The sequence below is a fragment of the Gorilla gorilla genome, chromosome 1 (genome assembly GCF_029281585.2).
Source record: "Gorilla gorilla gorilla isolate KB3781 chromosome 1, NHGRI_mGorGor1-v2.1_pri, whole genome shotgun sequence".
NCBI classification, from domain to species: Eukaryota; Metazoa; Chordata; class Mammalia; order Primates; family Hominidae; genus Gorilla; species Gorilla gorilla.
Window position 1 is genome coordinate 42,888,877 of NC_073224.2, and position 24,411 is coordinate 42,913,287.

Sequence of the window (24,411 nt, forward strand, 5' to 3'; positions counted from 1 at the left end):
AATATGTACAAATAGCAAGAAGCAGATGAAAAGTTGTTAGTCACAAGGGAAATGCAAATTTCCCTGCAGTCAGCTACCATTTCACACACATGATAACGGCTAAAATAAAAAGGACTCTTGGCTGTGCACGGTGGCTCATGTCTGTAATCCCAGCACTTTGGGAGGACGAGGCAGGTGGATCACCTGAGGTCAGAAGTTCAAGACCAGCCTGGCCAACATGGTGAAACCTCGACTCTACTAAAAATACAAAAATTAGCTGGGCATGGTGGCAGGCGCCTGTAATCCCAGCTACTTGGGAGGCTGAGGCAGGAGAATTGCTTGAACCCAGGAGGTGGAGGTTGCAGTGAGCAGAAATCATGCCACTGCACTCTAGTCTGGGCAACAAGAGTAAGACTCCATCAAAAAAAAAAAAAAAGACTCTCAATACAAAATGTGAGGATGTGGAGCAACAAGAACTTTGGTATATTGTTTGTTGGTAGGTAGTGTAAAATGGCACCTATTATAGGTACCATTTAGAAAAACTGTTCAGTAGTTTAAAAAGTTGAACATATGTCTACTCTATGACCCAGCAATAGCAAATTTTGGGTATTTACCCAAGAAAAATGAAAACCTCTACACAATATGACTTGTACACAAATGCTTATAACAGTCTTAGTCATAATAGCCCCAAATTGAAAACAACCCAAATTTCCACTAACAAGGAAGTGGATCAACAAAACGATGTTCTATCTGTACAATGCAGCACTATTCAGTAATAGAAAGGAAGAAACCACTGACAAATGCAACATCATCTGAAAAACACCACTTGAGTGAAAGAAGACAGGTGTAAAAGAAGAATATGTGCTATAGGATTCCATTTACATGAATTTCTAGAACACGCAAAAATAATCTATAGTAATAAAAATCAGAAAGCAGTTACCTGGCAAGGGTCATGAGGAATATTTCTGGGGTGATAAAAATGGTCTACATCTTGTTTAAGTGGTGGTTATATGGGCATATACAATTGCTAAAATGCACTGAAGTGAACATTCAAGATCTTATGGTCTATGCATTTTATTATATGTAAGTTATAACTTAATTTTTACAAAAATCTATATAGTGTAACTCCAGAGCCTGCATGCTTAAAGTACTTCACACTCTTAGGGGAGAAAAACAGGAGGTGACTACTTGCTGAAAATTTGAGATAAAATGGATGTATTTAAATTAGCAGGGTCTAATGGCTTGCTTTCTGAGAAACGCACACAGCTCTTAGATTGATCTGGACTCATGTGGACAGGAGTTGATACGTTGTTGAATTAGAGCCCTGAAATCATTTTGGTAGGTACAGTTAAATACAACTTGCATCTATGTAGCACCTGCTGTATGCTAGACCCTGATGTTCTGTGTTTTCTAAAGCAGCCTGTTGGCTCCCCAAGGGCAATGACTTTTGGCTTCTGCTTATCTGGCCTCCCCCACAGTATGGCTTTGCTCTTCCCCTAATTCCTCAGAGGACGATGTCCAGCACAGAGTGGGTACCAAGTAAATATTTATTCAATGAATGAATGAAGAAATGAATTAATAAATGTCAAGTGTTTGACTTAATCTGTATGACTATAAGGGCTAAGTGTCTAATTTTATTTTTTAGAAAATAAATGTTACCTGATTTGACGTTGAAAAAAATCCAAAATTTTAAAAAGACTTCAACAGTTTCTCTTCACTGTGTACCTAAGAGTAGAATAAGTAAACACAGGAAATAAAATTAATGGCCTCATTTTCTGTCACTTTTATACTTTTAATCTTAAAGGCCAAACTGGTGACAACTGGTCTAGTGGTTGGACTTTGGATTATTAAAAAATATTTTGCAAGAAATAAGCTTGGCTTATGTGAACCAACAATGAGATAACCTCCTTTGGTAAGAATGACAGCAACAGTTGATATTTCTGGGGGAAAACACTAACCAAAACAAGAACCAAAAAAATCCTTTCCATTTTCAAGAGGCAAGGGGATATGAAAGAGATTAAATGTAGCTGCAGATGCCAACAGACAAAGCCTCTGGAAGATGTGTTTAGTGAGAATCTTTTGTCAAAATTTACTAACTGCCAATAATTTTTACATGACATATAAAGTGGCAAAGTAAAGTATTTAATGATTTTGATTTTGTATCTAGAATATGTTTATAGAAATAAAACAGAATTAACCTGGGTCAAATGCTTCATTCTGTGAATGCTTAACACTGTGAATTAGCTTAGTGATAAAAGAAAATAAGTTTCAATAATTACTGTGTTAAAAAATAGAATGTAATAATTTATGAGTCAACAACCTTAACTTAAAAAGAAAATCTATTCTAGTTGTAATACATTTGATTTGAGATGGAAGAGAAAACTTATTAAATATTTGAAAATTTATATAAAATTAAATTTTATGTATTGATTCTAAAATGTAAAGCCCAGGTAATAGGTATTTAGTGAGTGTTTTTCTAAAATTTTAAAATTAGTTTTTTGAAGACAATGAAAGAAAATAGAGGATTTGTTTCTTTGTCTTTTCATGGAATTTATGATTTCTTGCAAGAATATATAGCCTACTATAAAATAGAAAACAAATATTGTAGTCTTCAGAGTAAAAATAGGACAGAGGGCAAAGACGATGTTTGTTACAGAGTGAGGATGTGGTAAGAGAGAGAACTGCAAAAGAGGGAGAATTTGCAGATACACAGGCTTTAGCGTCTTTTACTGTTTAACTGACATTGAATCACAAATTTGGTTTTGAGTTTTCCGATGCCCAAATCAAAAAGGGAAACAGAATTTATTGACATGTTTACAACAAAATTAAATATACTGACCTTAAGCAAAATGTATCCTAATCAAAAAAACAAACAAACACAATTCTTAGGGCGAAAAGGTGTATGTGCCTGCGTTTGTGTATGTACGTGTATACATGTATGTTGATTTCAGTGGACTGAATAACAACATGGACAATATTCTCAACAATATCCCTTCAATAAATACATTAGATAATTTTATTCTGTAATTTTGTCTTTAGCATCAACTGTATATGAGGCCAAGACAAAAAGAGAATACGTATATTGGTCTTTGATGACTTAAGAATAAAACCTAGACATCTAGTGGAAGGATAAATTGCATTTCAAACCACCTGCCAGGTTCCCCCAAACATCCTTTCCAAATAAGCTGAGCTGTGAAGAATTTGGAGTTGACTTCATTGACATGGGTCTTCAGTGATGGCATTGTGTCATGGTAATCAGTTAGCTTTAGACATCAACTTAGGAGAGTGTTGCAGGCTAGTGAAAATTGAGAAGCCAAGTGAAGTGAGGATATGGCAAATGGGGAAGGTTAGGAAATGGCTGAGGACCACAGGTATGATGGAGCCCTCCTGCCCTGAGAGTCCATATATGTAGATGAGTCCATATACGTGGATGACACAGTGTCATTGGGCTTGGCATCACTTTTACTAATCGGGTATCATGAGGGAAATCTCTTAACTTCTCTCTGTTGGTTTCTTCACCTTTGCAATGATACAGAGGTGCTTGTTCTCCATTCCTGATGTTTCTTACCATGTTGAAGGTGTGGCATTTGGGACCCTCTTCATCTCTTTACTCACTTCCTCCAGAGGGGGTAAAGTGACTTGCCTGATTGACACAGTTAGGAAAAATAAATGGAACATGTTTGACCCAACCCTCTCTTTTCCTTCTGGGGAAACAGCCGCCTGCAAGAAGCAGGAGTTCTCTTCCTATCTACAGTGAGCAGACTCCCTCCCCCAGTTCAACATGGCCAGTATCTAAAAGAGCAATTCTCCTAATTCTGCGGCTCTCATACTAAACAGTATCCTTCTGCTTGGTCTTTATTGTAATAAAGATTTTATTTTGCCTTCCATCTGCCACTCCTTTGCTTTATTTATCAATTGCAGGCAAAGAGGGATGCCACTTATTAGCCCCCTCCAGAGACCCCCTACAGGATCAACAATTTAGTCACACCCATCTTCCACTAAGTGAGAGGTTTAAAGAAGATGGTGGTATCGTGGTGGTATGGCATGGAGAGTTATGCTGTTGGTAATTATGATGTTGACCATTTCCCCCCAGGTCCTGTTAGTCTGGAGGTAAAATTGAGGAATACCAACCACACTATCCATAATAAGACAGTAATCTCTGACACCACAAGAGTATCCTTGGAGTCTCAGTGTTTCCCGCCATATCCTTATGTCCTACAGATGCCTGCCAAGTGCTCTTCTTGAGCAGCTGTCCCTCTGGGCTATCTATAGTGTTTTGCTCCTCTGGGGTGACCCTGTTCGTCTTGGCTGCAGCTGTGGCTACTGTCCTCCTAACTGCTCTCAGGATCCTTTCCAACACAAGCATCATGCCAAAGTAGAGAATGTACCTTCACTCCTGTTGCTAGGTCACCACAACGCTTCCTTGAGCTCTTAGTTCATGTTGGCCTTAAGGTGAAAAATATGGGGTCTCTACAAGTGGGCACCAAATTAACAAATATGTAATATTTCTAATACATATTAGGAAGAGCCACATGTTAAAGGTCCTGGTGGTCACATGTGCGGGGCCCAGAGGATGGTGTGGTAGGCGCTTCTGGTTCTTGCTGTTGGAGAACACGGCTGACATGAACACCATTTCTGGAAGCATGACTTCCCAGCATGGCTTCATATGCCTTCTCCATCTGTTCCAGAAGCATTATTCTGGGCACCTTGACAGGAGGAATCCAAATGAAAAGCAAGAACAAAAAAGTACATTTAAAAATTTTTCTCCATATACCTACAGATCATGGATATGAATTAACACTTGCCTTGTGATCTTTCAGGCCTGGTACATTGGGTGGAGGAGGGTCTGAGGGGGACAGAAAAAAAAATTACACAAGGCAAAACCCAAGAACTATTAAAATAACAAAAGAACCATCTTGTTTCTTTTCTATCCTCATTTGCTCTTTATTTAAAAGGGAATTAAAAAAAACCCTGGTATTTAAACAAACCTGTTGACTGGCAGTTTGTTTTTATGTGACTTGGACCTCCTTTGAGCAAATACTAAATAGTATCCTTCCGCTTGGTCTTTATTGTAATAAAGATTTTATTTTGGCTTCCGTCTGCCACTGTTTTACTTTATTTGTCAATTGCAGGCAAAGAGGGATGCCACTTATTGGCCCTCTCCAGAGACCCCACAGGATTGACAATTTAGTCACACCCATCTTCCACTAAGTGGGAGGTTTAAAGAACATGATGGCATCGTGGTGGTATGGTATGGAGAGTTATGCTGTTGATAATTATGATGTTGGCCATTTCTCTCTAAAACATAGAGTGAGACTGTGTGGTTTAACAGTGATATAAAAACTGTTAGAGGGGCCTTCATCAGTTTCTTCATTATGGGGTATATCAGTCCATTTTCACGCTGCTATAAAGAACTGCCCAAGACTGAGACTGGGTAATTTGTAAAGGAGAGGGGTTTAAATTGACTCATAGTTCAGGATGGCTTGGGAGGCCTCAGAAAACTTACAGTCATGGCTGAAGACAAAGTGGAAGCAAGGCACCTTCTTCACAAGGTGGCAGGAAGGAGAAGTGCCAAGAAAAGGGAGAAGAACCCCTTATAAAACCATTAGAACTTGTGAGAATTCCCTATCATGAGAGCAGCATGGGGGAAACCACCCCCATCATTCAATAACCTCCACCTGGTCTCTCCCTTGACCTGTGGGGATTACGGGGATTGCAATTTAAGATGAGATTTGGGTGGGGACTACAAAGACTAACCATATCATGGGGTGATTATGTCTTGCTTTCAATCACCAAATACCACTTAAAACATTTCCCCAAAGCTATGAAGACAGAAAGCACGTATAGATTCCTTCACTTACAGGTAGGCTGAGCCAACTGAAAACTGTAAAATTGACAAGATCCTAAAGTGGAAAGAAAAGCGACTGCTAGATAAATCAAAGTGTCTGCTAAGTCAAGGACAAGGCAGGGAAAGACTCAGTGTTATCTGTTAGAGTCTGATATGTGGGACAGTGAGGAGGAGGAGGAGGAACAGGAGGAGGAGGAGGACTACTTTCCTTCTCCCAAGGAAAACTTCCCCTGCCCTGCTCCTTTCATGGGGCTCAAGAACATCATGGTGCTCACTTGATAATGCAGGTGACTCTCTTTCCTAGAGAGTTGGAGTTCTGCCTGGGATCAAAGGTGGTTAGACCTGCCCCAAACATCATAAGTGTATTAAAATTTACATTGGTATTCACAATAAGGAGGGGGTCATGATGGTAGTATTCTATTTGGATCTAGTCATATGCAGGCCAATTTTAGGCAAATGTGTGAGGCTTATGTATATGCGGCGATGCCGTATTTTATTTCTAAATTCTTTCTTGTCTTTTTAACAGAACATTCTTAATTCTGTCTTTCACAAATTCAAAAACTTACAACAACATAAAGTGCTACCCCTCAGAGGGATATGGATATTTCAGCAGGAATTGAGGCCTTCAGGAGTCTTTGGGACAGTGGGTGGATGAGGGTTTGAGGCAGGAGAGAAAGGTCCACATAGACATTGCCAAAGTCCCGCCACACAGATACAATTTCCTACCTTTCCAGGGGGCAGGAATCTAAGATGATGAGAAAAGTGGCTGAATTTCAAGTTTTCAAATTTTCTTAGTAATGTTTGATAGAGTATGAGTTTGGCTGCATGTAACAGAAAACCCAAAATAACAGAGACATTGTAGGGGATATACAAGCCAGTGCCTGTGATGGTGGGAGAGCAGTGCCTGCTGTTTGTCCGTGCTGCTGTGGAGCTCTGTCCAGCTCCAGCAGCAGCACTGTTGCCTGGTGGCTCTTCAGCATGATTGGTTTGTGATCTTGGTAGCCTACCTACCCTGGTCCCTGGTTCCTGTCCTTTTTTTTGTTTTGTTTTGTTTTTTGAGACGGAGTCTCGCTCCGTTGCCCAGGCTGGAGTGGAGTGCAGTGGCGTGATCTTGGCTCACTGCAAGCTCTGCCTCCCGGGTTCACATCATTCTCCTGCCTCAGCCTCCTGAGTAGCTGGGACCACAGGTGCTTGTCACCATGCCCAGCTAATTTTTTGAATTTTTTTTAGTAGAGATGGGGTTTCACCATGTTAGCCTGGATGGTCTCGATCTCCTGACCTTGTGATTCACCCTCCTCGGCCTCCCAAAGTGCTGGGATTACAGGCGTGAGCTACCGCACCCATCCAGTTCCTGTCCTTTTTCTGGTCTGGTTCTTTGGCCTTTCTGGTGATTCTGTGAATTTCCTTTCAATAAAAGTCTTCTCTTTTTAACTATTCACAGATCATCATCAGCCAGAGGTGACTTCTGTTGCTTGCAGCTCAGAATCCTAGATGTTTCCGGTGGCACTGAAGAGCCTCTGCTGAAGCTCTATACCATTTGCCATTTACAAAGGGAAATGAGATAATAACGCTGACCATTTGTGGAGCACATTCTGTGTAAGTCACTTTACCTAGATTGTCTCTTAATCTTCAGAAACCCTTGAGTAGATACTGTGATTATCATCATCTACATTTGATACATGGAAAGCTGTATTTTGAACCCAGAAATTTTGTCTCTAGAGCTTCTTCTCATAACAACCATGACAGAAGCCCTGTCCAAATCTCTAATTTCCTTCAAGGCTGTGTCAACTGTCAAACTCCCAGCACAAAATGCTATTCTTTACCAAGTTTGCCTTGAGTACCCAGCAATCTTTTCCTTATTTTTTATTTTACCTCTGGCTCACGCTTTCAAGCCCTCATTTTCATGTCACCCTGAAGTTATTTCAGATCTTTTTATATCTTCCTCTTCTAACTCTAGTGTGAGCTCCTTGAGTGTTCTAATCCTGGCAGTACCACTCAGGAGAAAGTGGTCACAGGCTAGATACTTTGCGAATATAAATGTGACCTTACCACATTGCTGTGGGTACAGGTGGTCTTTAAAAATGCTGTGTTTAATACCTGGTTCACAAGGACACTGGCCAGTCAGAATAGTCGATGGCTGTACATACCTGGGATGCCTGTCCTGTGCAAATGGACTGAATATTCACTTTGGTTGTGAAAAAGTAATTGATGTGAAAAGTCTTTGTAAGTTGTACAGCATAACAAACATTCTAGGCATTATTACCTTCTCTCTCTGTCTCAGCTGCCACAAAGCCTAGCATATTCTTATGTACTTGGTAGGTACTTAATAAACCTCTGAATTAATGGACGAGTGAGTGGATAATCAGCTTGGTCCATTTCTCCGACCTCCCAAGGTGAATGTCAAAACCAGTAATTCCCTATTTTGGTTGAATGATGAGACCCTGGGTCATCTCTTTGATTATTTGGTGGGAAAAGGTTCATGAACTTATCAAACAATTCTCCCACCGTACTTAACTTTGATTCACATATTTGACTGAACACTAAGTGATGTATCATACTACACCTTCAGAGAGATGGAGACCAGGGCCTTGCAATCAAACCAAGGAGGTTGCTGTGGCCAGTCTGGTCTCAGCTTTCCTGGGCTGCCTGGCTCAGGTGGGGTGATAGGTCTCCTCCTCTGTGCAGCCTTAGGAGTTGCCTGGCTACTTAAGGGCTCTGTGTGGCAAATCTCTACGGAAAGCAACAGCTCCCCAGAGCACCCAGTGAATCAGCCTCAACTGCCCCAGAGCCTGCCTATCTGCCTGGTACTCAGAGCCTGTTGCTGAACCCTCTTTTCATCCTTCTGTTCCGTCTTCCATTGCTTCCACACCGACAGCTGCAGAAACACATGGAGGTTGCTTGGCAGCTGCTAGACACAGATGCTGGGCTCTGTAATGCACTTTTTTCCCCCTCTGTCACTGCTTCTGAGTGTTTCTCTGGCTGCCTGGATGTCTTCGTTACTGCCTGTTGGGGGAGTGTGCTCCGAGGTGCTAGTGGGGTGTGAAACCTCGGGGGATTGACTGGTGCTGCTGAGCAGGCAGGATGGCTAGGTACTTAAGATCAACTTTGCCTTTTCCACACTCGACACCAGCTTTTAACTGTTCTGCCTGCCTGAGAATCATTTCAAGCTGTCTAGGAGGAAAATAATGTTGGGGTGTCTTTTTCTCTCCACCTCTGAAGCTCCTGCCTTCCTCCAGGCCCTGGTTAGTTTCCTGGTTGCCTTCTTGCAGTAATCTGTTTTAACTGACCTCTTTGCCTCTGATTTACCCCTTTTCTTCTTCTTTCCATAGTGCTCCCAGACTGATTTCCTGTAATCAAATCTTACCACGTCTCCTCTTTTCTTGGAATCCTCCTAGCTTGCAAGATAAAATTTGTACTTCTTAGTGTGAATTAAAGCTCCTTCATGACTCAGCTCTGCTCACCACCCCAGCCTCATCTTTCATTCAGCCACATCTGTTTTGACTGGAATATAACCGTTTCTTAACTGGGTCTTGCCTTTGTGTTCATTTGGTCAGTCCAAGAATTCTTTTCTTCCTCTTCTTGTCTATTCACCTGGTTCGCTCTGTCTGAGCTACAGCGGTTTCTAGGTATTATCTTCTACCTTGACCTTATCCTCAATGGGCCAAACTGTAGAAGTTGCCTACAAAGCCATCTCCCTATGGAGATAATTATTTGAGCAAATCTGCTGGTTAAACAACCCACTGTGTTCCAGGCGCTGAGATGCAGACATGAATAAGAGACAGTGCCAGTCCTCAAGGAGTTAATAGATCATTGGACAGATGGATCACAAAGCACACAAATACATTTGAAAATGAAACGAGTTCTATGATAAAGTTAAGTACAAGATGTTGCAGGAATTAGAGGCCCTCCCGTGTGCTCCTGCAGCCTCCTGAACTTCTTTCTGTTAGCTCCTTAATACATTAGCTGTGTGTTTCAGTTTGTCTTTCCAACAGTCTCTGAGTTTCTTGAAGCAGGTATCGTATCTTTTGTTTTCTTCATGAGCTTGGCACAGTGGCTCATGCCTGTAATCCCAGTGACTCAGGAGACTGAGGCAGGATGATCACTTGAGGCCAGGAGATCAAGGCTACACTGAACCAGGATCACACCACTGCACTCCAGCCTGGGTGATAGAGTGAGATCCTCTCTCTAAAAACAAAAGCAAACAAAAAATGAATTTGTATCCTTCATGCCCACCCAGTGCCCAGCACAGAGTAGGAGGTCAAAAAACACTTGTCGCAATGGCACTTGAATGATTGTGTCCACGTGGAGACGTCCGTGCAAGAGGCTCTCCACCTCTCCACTTTGGGCCACCACGTGTCTGTCCAAGTGAGTGGCAACCCCAAGGAAGCATCCTGGAATCCTCTTGGGTTGAAGGGCACAGTACAGATCATGAGGAATTAAGGGGCTTGTAGGTTCTAGAAATGCTCTACTTTGTTTTACAACATGAAAATCTAGCTTTCAATATGGTATTCAGGTCTGGGGATTGGGAACCATGATCCCTCTACTTGTTCCTCATCTTTCCCCTCTTCCTTGAGAAACCCTCTCCTCTGCTTTTCTTTTCTTTTGCTTCTGGCCAGAGAAAGCATCCACTAAACAAAACGGCATGCTATTTAAAAGTAATATCTATATACGTTTTAAAGAAAGTAATTTTTACATCTGCACTGGAGAGAGATTAGAAATCTCTGGAAAGCGAGAAGAAAAAACAAAACCTTGAGTAATCTTACTACCTAGAGCTGCCCAAATCACTGCTGAAGATGTAATGGTGTCTATCCTTCCAGAATTTGCTCTACATATATATATTAATAAAGTGTTTGAATGAAGACTCTGGATTCAGGTTGCTGAGTTTGAATTCTGGCTTCGCCACTTACTAGCTGGGTGACCTGGGTCATAATGCTTAACCTCTCTGTGCCTCAGCTTCCTCACAGCTCTGCAGAGTTCACAGAAAGACTTAGAGCATGGTGCTGTTGTGAGAATGAGATACTATACCATGCGTTTACAACAGTGCCTGCTGCATAGTAAGCAAGAATTTATTTAATTAACAAATATTTCTTGATTCCCTATTTTATGCCAGGCACTTTTCAAGATAGCATTTAACACCCAGAAGATCCACTGCTGGCATGCAGCTTTTATTTTGGTTTAACAACTAAACACATGAACTATTTTGTTACTACAAAACGCATTGTATTATATATTGTGTGGAACCTGCTTTACTCATTTACAACATCTTGCTATGTATTATGACATTTTTTCTGTGTCATGAAACCTTACGTTATTACTACAAATGGTGAGATAGTATTTCATTGAATGAGTATCGTACTTTATTTAATAACCTACTTTTGCTACACATTTAGGTAGTCTCCAATTTTTCAGTGTTTTAAAGACTAGTCTGATGAAAATCCTTATACACACATCTTCGTCCATTTACCTGGGTATTCCACCCAGACATGACTTTAGAAGTGGAATTGCAGATTAGAGGAAATGCACACGGCTAGGGCTTTTGGTAGAAATGGTCTCCTGTGGAGGTTATGCACCAAACTGCAATCCCACTCACTTTGTAAGAGATCTGAACTCCCATCTGGACCAATAAGCAACTATTTCATTATTTCTAATTTTCTAAAATTAGGGCAAAAATGGTATCATATCATTTTTATTTGCTTTCCTTTAACTTTCAGTGAGTCCGGATTTAAAATATCTATACATTTCATTGGCTATTTGTGTTTCTTATTTTCTGAGTTGACTATTCATATCCTTTGAAGCTTCAGTCCTGACTTTGATAAGATGATCTTGGATATTGCTTGATATTGAATAGCCTTTCTCTGTGAAAGACCTAGACCTGGGTTAAACTTTGTGAGGTAATGGTTTCACGGGACATGTGCCCAACTTTCTCTGCTATGTATTTGCATTTTCCACTAAAAACGTCTAATATGTTATAAATTTGACTTTTCTGCACTTCAGCAGTGACACGGTTAAAATACGAATGAAAACTTTTTGTACGACATCCCAGTGGGAGCAGTGGCCACTTTTGCACAGGCTGAAAGATGTTAAACGCTATCTAGTATGTGTAATGGATATGTGATTTGCTGCATGCCTGTATTTCCTGTATGGTAGATGTTGGCATAGCTGAGGGCACATGTCCATATCTTGAGTTGAGGTCAGGAAACAGTGTATATATTTTTGGGTCTCTGTGAAATTACACAAGTTCTTCAGTATTTCAGAGTGCTGAATCTATCTCCCAAGGGACAGTTAGTTCAAAATTTGCTTCTTTGAGGAAGACTACCTTGGTTGCCCCCCGATCCTTAGATTATTTTCCTAACTCTGAACTTCCTAAGCACATGTATTTCACATCTAAATTTGCTAATGCATTGCTAAACATATCCTCAATGTAACTTGTGCATATAGTTTTTCTCATAAGACAGGAAACGTATTTCTTCTTCCTTTGCCTATGACCTTGTTTAAGTTGGATTTGGGGCTTTAACACATCCCCACAAACAGACTCAACCCATAAAGTATTAACGAATGATGCAGAGCTGACTATGATTTCATGGGGAGATGGAGGAGAAAGCTACATGAGACCACATGTACCAAGACCACAAAGACCAGGATTTTCACCTTCTCTCCTCAAGGTCCTCTTTAGCCATGGACCTCTGGGTCTCTTTCTGCTTCTCTTTCTCTCTGAACTCTTCCCCAAGTATTCACTGAATACCTCCTTCTTTCTGTTACAAAGAAATTCAGTTCTCTTCTGAATTTTCCAGTTAAAGGCACCAGCTGATACTAATGCCCAGTAAAGCCAGCATCTTTTTCAACAAAAGTGAATTTCTTTCTATTGGGGAAGGTACTGCGAAGAGAAGGAAGGTCTCCTCCAAGTCGTTCTGCCAAGCTATTTCACAAGGATTGGTTTTGTCCCTTCAACCAGTTTGACGACAAGGACCCTGACTTGCATTTGTTTTATGTCTCATCTCAGCTGCCTTTTCTTCCCTTGCTTCCTCCCGGGCTGAGCACAAAGCAGGTTCTCAATAGACACTGGCCAGCTGGTCAGGATTCTCCTGTCTATTTCCATCACTTTTGCATGGCAGTTCGTTCTTAGGAGACCCATGAATCCATGGACAAACAAATGATGGAGCCTTAGTATACATCTATGTTTTTAACACCACATGTGTTTTCATTTCCTCCTTTAAAGGCCCCTGATTGTAGGAACCATCCAGCAAGCAAAACACCTCTGCCTGTGTCTTAATCAGATGCATCCTGCACCTCCTGGGCTGAAACTCATGCCCCTGCCCACTCTCTTGTGACAGGGTGTATGGAAGAACTCAGAGAGTCCTTGCCTGCTTCTGCTGTGTCCATATTCCAGTCCCTTCCTGATAATTCACTAGCCTTCTGGACCCTAGGGTCTTGTTCCATAAACCCGTGGTGCTCACCCTGAGGCTGTGCCAGGCCCTACTTCCAGCCTGTCTGGCTCTGTGGGTTACACCTGTTCCCAAGCCTTGCCTGCCTCTTGCCTATCCAGTGCTCTTCCCTCTCCAGGCATCCAGTCCTTACCTCTTCTGCCCAGACCTGCCCTGCTGAGGCCCCTGCCTGGCAGGACATGGCGCCTCTGATGACCAAAAATAGAAGTTGTATAAAAGAACGGTGGGACCCAAATAAAGTTTGAAGCAGGAAATATAATGATCCTCCAAAAATATGATTCTGGTGCTTCCACAGGAGCCCTGTCCCTGCTTCAAAGCATGTGAACTATCTTTATTTTGCATTCAAACTATCTTTTGGGGCCAGGTTTCCTTCATAACAGCTTATTGCAAAACGGATCTGAAACCCTAGGGAGTTTATCTGTAGTTAGGTTTCTTTTTCTTTCCAGTAACTGTGGGTCGGAGGTATTCCAGCCATTATTAACTAAAGGACTACTCTGTTTTATGACATCTAATCAGGTGGATGTCCCACTGGGAGGACAGATTGTGCTCTTTTTTTTCCCTCTGGACTGAGGAGATAAAGAGATAAAACTCATACGTTGTTTTATTTTTTTAAAAAATCAACAGCCTATCCCCCTGTGAGATCTTCACGTGAGCCTGTTATGCATGGGAGCCTGGTTTTAGTGGGGGAGACCTAAGGGCTTGTGGCTATGGTGTTTTGTCCTCTGAATGGCTGGGCTTTCTCTGGTCTACAAAAGTTTCTATTCAGGATCATCTTGGATCCTGGTGGCTTGGACGAAAATGGCAAACTCTTAATATGTCTATAGACCTGGGCTGTCCCCGGATGTCTCCACTTGGCTGAGAAACCAAGTTCACCCTCAGTTTGGAGACAGAAAAGGTCCCAGTGCTACAAATACTGAGAAAATAGCTTCTCAGAGCTTCCATTTCCAGCTACACACAGTGTGCCTAATAATGCCTGACTTGAGAATTTCCCAGGGACCTGATGAGCTCCCAGGCAAGGGTAGATGGGAAACACCCAGCTCTATTCAAAGGCAAAGTGTTGAAGGGGCCTTGGTTATGATGGTTATGATGACTCAAGCACCCTAGCTTCCCTATAACTAGAGTTATAGTAACTCTAGTATCCCCACCTTTATGAAAACCCTTCTTGAAGCTACTGTGCATGTGCTTTCACACCTGCTGCCTCTCTGCCAGTGTATCGAAGTAGGATTCCCTTTTATTTGTACTGAAACTTCTTCAAATCAGGAGATGTCCCCTGGGCTCAGGGCTTTGGAAACAAGTCAGGAGGTGTCCCCTGGGCTCAGGGCTTTGGGATTTGTGAACAGATCTGTTTTCACTCTGTCTGTACTTTTCATGATTGCGTAAGTTTCCCTCATCTTCCATCAGGGTTTGCGTATGCAGTGTGAGTAGGTTTCAGTCCTTCAGGCTGTGCACACACAAAGGTCCCTCCAAGGGATGATGATCATTTTAGAGTCTTTCCAACTCTATGATCATTTTAGAGTCTATCTGAATTGCTGTCAGACCTTTGGCATTTCCACATGTGCATCAACAACTGTCTTGTATTCCATAAGTGTAGGTTCTCAGAGGACAGGAAACACCTTCTTGGTAATGTCTTAGCCCAGGGCCTGCCACAAAGCTATGGTTTGAAAGACATTTAGAAAATGAATTTTTGTGAACTTATGGCTAAGGACTTTTAGGCAAATCAGTCAGTTTCCCTGGCTCTGGCTTATCAAGTCTCAGCGCTCAAGAAGCCTGTAGGAAGAGATCCCAGTGCTACCCAGGTTTTTGGTAGAGAGTAGGAGATAGATTTCGAAGTGAGATTTGAGAGTCTTAAAAGGGAACCCTACCTACAAGCACCTTTTCTACAAGGCCTCAAACTTGTTTTATTCAAGGCGTATCTCTTGTTTGAATGTAGGGATCATCGGGTTTAGTGGATAAACACATAGGCTCTGTGGCTGGGCTGCCTGGTTTTAATCTTGGCTCTGCCATTTGCTACATATTGACTTCACCTCTGTGCCTTATTTTTCCTGCCTGTAAAATGGGGATAATAATAGTTCCTACCTAAAAGGTTATTATGAGGATGAAATGAATTAATTTTTTTTTTTTTTTTTTTGAGACGGAGTCTTGCTCTGTCGCCCAGGCTGGAGTGCAGTGGTGCACTGCAACCTCCACCTCCCAGGTTCAAGCAGAAATGAATTAATATTTCTAAAGTGTTAGGAGATGACTGGAAGAGAGTCAGTGCTGAATAAACAAACAAACAAACAAATGTTCCCAGGAGGGGCATAGGTAGGATTAACACAGGAAAATACCAATATGTGAATAAATGTCTCCTCCCACCTCATGCAGGAGACAGCAAATAACAGGAGCTCTGGGTAGCACAAAGCAGTCAAGAACAGCCTTTCCAGCCTGAGGGTGGAATTTACCTTTTCAGAAATAAGTGATAAAAATAGCAAAAATTATTATCATATATGGAACATCTACCCTAGGCTGGACCCTGAAGTAAGGATCCTTTGTTACCTAGTTCAGTCCTTACAGCAATCTTAAAAGAAAGGTGCTGTTTTCTTCCTATGGATGAGAACGCAGAGAGAAGGAGAGTTGCGGAGACTCTTAACTTGCCCAACACTGTTGGGTCAACAAGGAAGAGCACCAGGAGTCAAAACCTGCGCTCTTCATCAACAGATCCTCTGTGATTTCATCTAGGTATCCATCAGGGCAACTTCTGATCTTGATTTCATTTCTCCAGTGAGTGTTCTCACTAGGATGCTGAAGTTTCTATTATCAGTTAGTCACTTGGCTTCTGGAAAGAGCACTGAATGAGGTGGCAGAAGACCCACCTTCTGGTCTAGCTGACACTTACCCCACCAGCTTGGACAAGCTCTTACCTCTGTGGGGCTATGGAACAGGAACTACTAATGCCTGCCCTGGTCATCTCAGGCGATGTGGTGAGGCTCAAATGATATCATTCAATTTAAATTCATCAAAGGAGTGTTCACTGTAGACTCAATACTATGCAAGCTGTGTTTACTTGTATCTTTCATTGTAAAACTACTTAGGAAACACTTTAAAATGCAAGATATTTTTCCTATGAGATTGGCAATGTGAACTAGTTTTTCTTAGGGCCTGATTGCTCCTAGGCAAGCTAAATATTAAGGCCTCAGAGCTGGGAGACCAAACCCTGTATTTCAGAGAGTGAGCCTCACTCTTGAGACTTCCCTGGCTTTCAGCCTGCCACTTCCAACTATTACATGAGTAATAGGTATGTTTAGAGCTGCTTCAGAATGAAGATGTCAGCAAAGACGGAGGAATCCATCGGAAGCCCCACCATGAGGATCTCTGCCAAGTTGGGGTCTTCATGGAGCACAGGGACTTCTATCCCTGCGCGCATCCACTCGGGCAATTTTCAACATGTATTTGTGATGTCGGGAAGTTGGGTTGGCTGTGTCCTTCGCTGAGAAGAAAGATATCAAGACAGAAAAGAAGGATCTGAAAGGTAAGGGGCTGATAAACAATAAATCCAGGATTCATATTCAGATAGGATGCACAAAGGTAGCAGCACTGGTTGGTCCCAGCTAGTATCTGTTCTGATTTGTTAGTGCCCATGTGGGAGGCTTATTGAAAATACTGACACTCACCTTGGATAAAGATTGGCTGTTTTTTGGGCTTGTGGAAGGTCTCCCTGATTCTGTGCTCTGTCAGGTGCCAACTCTTTTCCCACCTGTCTCCTGGGAATATAGTAGTTGCACAGTAAATAATGTGGTCTCGGGGTTGGGATCCTCTGCAGGACACATTAGCGCCAACACACAGTAGCTACAGTGTCCATTCCCCTGACATCCAGAAGGACAGGAAGGTTTGCTTTCATTCCCCAAACTCTGAGAATATGACCAGATCTTTAATTCTTCAGCAACCACCCTGTGCTGATGCTTAGAAGGTGCTCAGTAAGTATCCAGTGAATGAATGACTGCATTTATCAGAAAGCATCCAGGCAGCACCAGTTTAGATGAGGTGTTGGGTTACTCAACCTACAGAATCAATGAGGGAGACTAAGTCACAGCTCTCAGGGAATTCCCAGTTTATGGTGAACAATCCCTATGTGACCAGTGTAAAGGACACACAGATACCCGCATGTTATTTGTTTAAACATTTAACTTTAAACAAAAATGAAAGGTTATTGTGGAGTGAAATGAAAGAACCAAGGGATCTTGAGCATGAATAAAGATTTTTTTTGGAAGTAAAGGCCCGGGAGAGGCAAATTCCTTTGGAAACAGCCCAACATGTGGCATTTCTCATCCCTTCCTTTTTCAAAGGCTGGTTTTGTTGGGTTTTTAACTGAGAGCCTCAGGATGGAGGAGAAGCTATCTTCTCAGCACAGTTTTCTCCCCCTTCTCCAAAGGGAAGGCAGATTTGGGAAACTGGCACTGCCCCTGCCCAGATGGCAGCCAGCAGCTGGCTCTGGCAAGGGGAAGTTCTCACTCTCGGCTGCTGGCTGCCCGGCCCCTCCCGTTTCCCCAGCAATGCCGGCCGGGCCATTGGAAAGGAGAGCGTGTGAGAGCCTGGCCATGCCAGCAGTGCGTCGCCACCCTGACCCGGCTGCTCTGGCTCTGGCACCCAGGCCTGCAGCAGGGAGCAGGACACACGGGCCCAGCAACTCCAGCCAGCAGCTCCAGCCCTGCTTCCTGCCTCAGCTGCTGGCTTGGCCCTGTGCTCAACTGCACAATGGCTTCTGACATCCCCGGGGCTGCAGCGGGAGGGACAAAGGGTAGTGGGGATCTCAGGGAGAGTGGGCTGGCCACACAAGCATAGGCAGATTTGGGGAACGGGCCCCCAGATGATCAGGCTGGCCCATGGCTGCCACCTTCCCACACCAGACACCTCTCTGCCTTTCAAGTCACCCTATGTGTCCTCATTTTCTCTATCCAAGGCGCATTTTATTTCCCTCCTTCTTCCCTCCCTCACCTCTCCCCTCCCTCCCTTTCTTCTTTTCTTCCTTCCTCCTTCCTTCCTTCCCTTCTTGTCCTTCCTTCCTCTCCCCTTCCCTACCTTTCTCCCTTCCTCCCTCCCTGCTTTTCATTTTTCCCTTCTTTCTACCTTTCCTTTTTCCCTCTCTCTCTTCCTACCTTTCCTACTTTTTTTTCTTTCTCTCCTCTCACGATGTCTTTCCCCTACATTTTTGCTTTCCTCCTCCTTCTTTCTTTTATTCTTCAAACATTTATGGCTGCACATTATGTATCAGATCTTCAATAGGTTCTGGGAGAACAAATATCACAACGCTTGGCCCTGCCACCGAGGAGCTCACAACCCATTGAGGACATCTGCGCATTGGGATGAGTCTATGACAATTAATGACAATAGACTGTGTTAAGTACAGCACTGTAAAAGTACACAAATGACTAATAATGCAGAAGAAAGAGCCATTAATTTCCACCTGACCCATTTTGGGGAAATGGAGCTGAGGAGCTGCCGTTTTTAAAATTTAGTTGCTCATTCTTTCTTCTCATGCTTCTGAGGAAAAGGTTTAATGTTTCTAGGTCTGGTTGGAAATAATGAAAGGTTTGCTTTTGTTTCAGCTCTTGCTTATGACTCAGGTCCTGAAGTTTGAGTAGGTAGTTATGCTATCTGGGAATGGGGCCTGCTCTGAGTTTCTGAGTGGCTTTAAACTCAGATACCTCAGTAAATACTTGTAACAAAAAGAGTCTTGCTGTAAAACTTTTTTACATGATGGTCTTTGGCTGGGTTGTTTGTATTGAAATAAGTATTGGGGCTTTTAGTGAAATATGCTTGCTTTCTTCAATGATAATTAATGTTTGCTCCGAAATATAGTGAGCCCTCCATATCAGTGGGTTCTACATCTGTGGATTCAACCATTTTGCAGGTCAAAAATATTCAGGAAAAAATATACGATTGGTGTCTGTACTGTACATCATTGTATTAGGCATTGTAAGTAGGCACAAGAAGATGTACATAGGTTGTATGCAAACACCACACCATTTTATATCAGAGACTTGAGTATCCTTGAATTTTGATATTTGTAGGGGATGCTGGAACCAGTACTCCACAGACACTGGGGAATGACTATAATCTTTGTGTATCTTTCTCTTTCCTTAGTTGGAAAATCATACTAAGAAAAAAAATATATCACCACTTAATTACCCCCAGCATTTTTTGGCATATGCAGGGTGGCTATGGTGGTTTGCAGGACCCACTGAGTTTCCCAACGTCGCTGGTACCCAGGGGATGCAGGCTGTAACTCTTGTCGTGGTACTACATCTTGAAACACAGGTGTCCTGTCCTGGAGCTTCAGGAAGTAGTGCAGATGCTTTGTTGTCATTAGCATCACCCATGGTAACATAATTATTATGTACAGTTAAAGGCGAAGGGTAATATTTAAGAACGTCAAATAATGCTTTTCACAGTTGGAGGCAAGCAGAGTAGTCTGGAAAAGGTTGCTTGACCACTCTGTGTGTGTGAGTTAATGAGGAGGTCAGGAATCCAATGTCATCTGAGGCAGTTAGTGACATAGCAGAACATGACTGCAGACTGCACCCCAATTTGGGCTAGTTTTCTTGCAAAGGAAATGAAGTTTGTCCATATGAAATGTAAATACTATGTGTTATTATGATCACTTATGTGAAAACTTATGTTAATGTAAAAACCTATACACAAATGATAATCCTAGCTTTTATCATAACAGCCTTTGTTTTTGTTTTGTTGTGGTTTCGGTTTTGGGTTGTGTTGTCTTAATTTTTTTTCAAATTTTAAAACAATACAATTCACTTTTTTGGGGGGTGTACAGATCTGAGGGTTTTGACAAATGCACAGCTGTGGATCTACCACACGGCCATGATAAAGCACGGCTCCATCACCATCCCCAGGCCCCCGCCCAGCACCAGCTCCTGCCTTCCAAATTTCCTGGGTCATACTTTGATATTCAGTCCCCTTCCTTACTCCCAAGGCCTGGCAAGTACTGATCTGTTCTTTGGATCTTTTCTAGAGTGCTATGTAGATGGAACTATACAACACCTAGCCTTTTAGACCTGGTTTCTTTCACTTGGCAGGTGTGTTGAGGTTCATCCTTTTGCTGTTGTATGCATCAGGAGTTTGCTCCTGTTTATTGCTGGGTGGTGTAGGTGTGTGTGCAGTTTATTTATCCATTCTTGGACTCACTAAAGGACTTTTGGTTTGGGGCTGTTATGAGAAAAACTGAGATTAACATTTGTAGGTTTTTATATAAAACTAAGTTTTTATTTCTCTTAGGTAAATATCTAGGAGTGAGATTGCTGGGTCATGTAATACATGTGTTTTTAACTTTAGGAGAATCTGCCAAAATGTGCCATTTTGTGTTTCTGCCAGCAATATGTGAGCATTCCAGTTGCTCCTCATGCTAGTACTTGGTATGGTTAAATAAATATATAAAAAATTAGCCATTCAATTAGGTCTGTAGTGGCATTGCATTGTGTTTTAATTTGTAATTTCTTAAGAACTAATGATTTTGAACCTTTTTTATGTGCTTATTTACTGTCTATACATCTCCTATTGTAAAGTCTCGATTCAAATCTTTTGCCCATTTCTTTGAATTGGGGACTTTGTTTTCTAATTATTGCTTTTTAAAAGCGTTTTTTGTTTGTTTATTTTTTGTTTTTTGTTTTTTTGTTTTGAGATGGCATCTTGCTCTGTTGCCCAGGCTGGAGTGCAGTGGCGTAATCTCAGCTCACCACAACCTCTGCCTCCTGGGTTCAAGCGATTCTCCTGCTTCAGCCTTCCGAGTAGCTGGGACTACAGATGCGCACCACCCATGCCCAGCTAAATTTTGTATTTTTAGTAGAGACGGGGTTTCACTATGTTGGCCAGGCTGGTCTCAAACTGCTGACCTTGTGATCCACCCCCCTCAGCCTCCCAAAGTGCTAGGATTACAGGCATGAGCCACCACACCTAGCCTAAAAGTGATATATATATATATGTGTCATATATATATATATATATGATAGATACAAGTCCTTTTTAAGATACAAGATTTGCAAATGTCTTCTTCCAATCCATGATTTGCTTCACCATTCTCCTAATAGTGTCTTTTGCAGAACAAAGATAAAAAAGTAAATTAGATAAAGCTCCATGTATCCATTTTTTTTCCTTTTGTGGATAGTAGTTTTGATGTTGTATCAAATGACTTTTTGCCTAACTTAATGTTACAAAGATTTTCTCCTAGAAATTTTGTAATTTACATTTACATTTAGGTATATGATCCATTGTTAGTAAATGTTTGTAGATAGTATGTGTTACAATTCTTTCTTTTCTTTGTTTCTTTTTTCTTTTGGCATATTGACATTCAATTGTTCCACTACCATTTGTTGAAAAAGCCTATCCCTTCTCTATTAAATTGCCTTTGCACTTTTGCCAAAATATAAACAATTATATTTGTGTGGGTTTATTGCTGGATTCTTTGAGAGGGATATTTCTATGTCTAACATCTTATTTCACATAGTCTCTGTCTTTCAAAATAAGTGCTTTCCTACTGGATGAATGGCACCCTGTGTATGAACTAGAGTACTTTAGTACTTGACTAGGCAGAAGAGAAGCAGCTTTGGCAAACCTAGATTAGAATTATTTTTGCCGTTGATGTTGCAGTGTGACTTTTGTGTTTAGGACTTTTTGATCCTGCAGAAATGCAGGTGAGGCTCAAGAAAAAGTGTCATAAAGATTAATGAGGGCCATGGCTGGAAGAGGACCTGGGATTTACGTCATCAGCACCCAGATATTGGTATGATTTCTTCTGGCTCATTTTACAGTGAAAATATTTGGGAGGGGGAGAGCAGTGGTGAAGATACCTATGAGAATAAACGTGTTGTTAGATTATGAGCACTTTAAGAGGTCTGTCTTCTTTCATAAAAATGCAGCTCTTCCCATTGCCCCTACAGTAAATAGGCAGTAAGCAGGTCTCAGTATCTCTTGTTTACTTTCTGCTGCATCAGGTCAAATACACAAATTACACAGGAAATGTACTTAATGCCTGAGTCCCCATGACATTTCTTTGGCTCTCCTTTACCAATAGAATTATTCTTTTACAATTTTGGAATGAAAACATGCAAAATAGTGTCTTCATATTGCTTCAGTGCTTTCCACCCATGCCACTCATTTCTAATTTTTCATGGCCTTAAACTACCATCTGCTGGAAGGGTGGGAAGGACACTCACAAGATCATTGTGTCCTGCCCTCCAGCCTCAGGCCTGGCTGCACTGGGGCCACACAAGTCAGAAGCGTTTTTATCTTACTCTGAAAGGTTTTCAGAGCTTAGTTCCCATCTTTGGAGGTTGTATCTTTTGGTTGGGCCCAGCTCTTTCTCCCAGGAATGCATTCTCTATTGATGGACAAGGGTCCTGCGTTCATACCAAAGACTTGGAGGTTTGACCATGGTAATAATTTTGTGTCTCATTGGGTACAGTGTTTACTGCTCGGATGATGGGTGCACCAAAATCTCGGATATCACCACTAAATAATTTATCCATGTAACCAAGCACCACCTGTTCCCCCAAAACTCATTGAAACTTAAAAAAAGGTTAATTCCAAGGCGAGAGAGAAGAGTAGATGAAGAGATTTGTTAAAGAATAAAACATTATAGCAAGACAGGAGGGATAAGTTCTGGTGTGCTATAGCACTGCAGGATGATTATGATTAACAATAATACAGTTTCAAATAGCTAGAATAGTATCAAATGTTCCCAACACAGAGAAATGACAAATGTTTGAGGTGATGGATATGCTAATTACCCTGATCTGATCACTTATAGTTTATATGTACCAAAACATTACTATGTACTCCATGAACATGTACAATTCTTATTTGTCAGCTTAAAAAATAAAATTAAAAGAATGTTGTTAAAAAATAAAAGTCTAAGGAAGTAAAAAAGAAATAATAATTTTTTGTCTTTGGCCAACTTTGCTTTTTTTCCTTTATAAATCATTCAAATATCTGAAGTCCAAATACTAATACTAAGGACAGTTTGTGATTAACCTTTCTCTGCTCCAAGAAGTAGCCAGCATCAGGGATTCTTCCTTCTAAAATAGCTTAACCAGTTTTTAATACACCAGAAAGACTTCTGCTCACAGCCTTCTGGTCATTTATTTTCCTTAATAGCCTTTTATGAGGGACCTTATCAAAAGCTTGCAAGGAAATCCAAGTAAATTATGTTCCTTGGTTCACCTTTACCTACTATTTCATTAACTTTTTCAAAAACAATATGACATAGTTTTCAACATAATTAAAGGGGTTGGGAAAAAGGGAACTTTAACTACCGCTTGACAGTTCCTGTGGTTGCTTAGGAGAGCTGGGTCACTGTTCATATTCTGCCTCCGCTTAAGGACACTAATTCATTTCTCAGGCTGTCTGGCGAGGTCAGCCACTAGTTCAAGGTGGAAATGACAAGTTTTTAGGCTTTCAAGTGTGCAGCACTCAGCTCTCCAGAGAGCACGAAGGAAGGAAACCGCAAGTTTATCCAGGTCTGACCCAGAGGAAGAGGAAATGATGGGAAGAACCAAGACAAGGGCAGAGGGAGGTGTCTCTTTGGAGGGCGAGTTACTCTGAAAGAGTCTCAGACACTCTCAAGTAACTCTTTTTATTATTATTTTTTTATGAGAAAAGGAGGGACTGATAACAGAACTTGGGAAAACGTTTAGTGTTCTACTGTGGGTATGCAAGGCCAGAATGCGGGGGTGAGCAGAGGCTGGCTAGAACAACAAGGAAAGGGTTAGGAACTCAAATAAGCTCACACAGCTAGTAGTAGCAGTATTAAAAAATCATCATCATCATCATAACAATAGCAGCTGTATTTGTTGAGTGCCTCCTTTGTGCAAGTATGTGCTAGGCATGGGCACATGCCCATCTCATTGAAGCTTAATAACCAGGGATGGGAGATATCATTATCCTCATTTATAAATGAGAAAAATAAGGCACAGAGAGTTTAAAGGACCTGGTGAAGTTCACACAATTAATAAATTATCAGGTTTGGGATGCGATCTTCTCTTTTGAATTCTGAAGTACATGGATTTTCATGGTGCTAGTTAGTCAATTCTTAGCACATTCCATAGCAAAACTGGCCCATAAGTCAAATATTTAAGTAGATGTTCTAAACATTCTAAA

The 24,411-nt window shown here is 41.6% G+C and overlaps 1 long non-coding RNA gene across 1 annotated transcript in view; it reads left to right on the forward strand.

Moving 5' to 3' along the window:
• The window catches only part of LOC109027633 (uncharacterized), a 166,031-nt gene that overhangs the window by 64,649 nt on the left and 76,971 nt on the right, over nucleotides 1-24,411 (forward strand). The window contains exon 4 of the long non-coding RNA XR_008674128.2: nucleotides 7,269-7,423. This is a non-coding gene — a long non-coding RNA (uncharacterized lncRNA). The remainder of the gene's footprint in view (nucleotides 1-7,268; nucleotides 7,424-24,411) is intronic.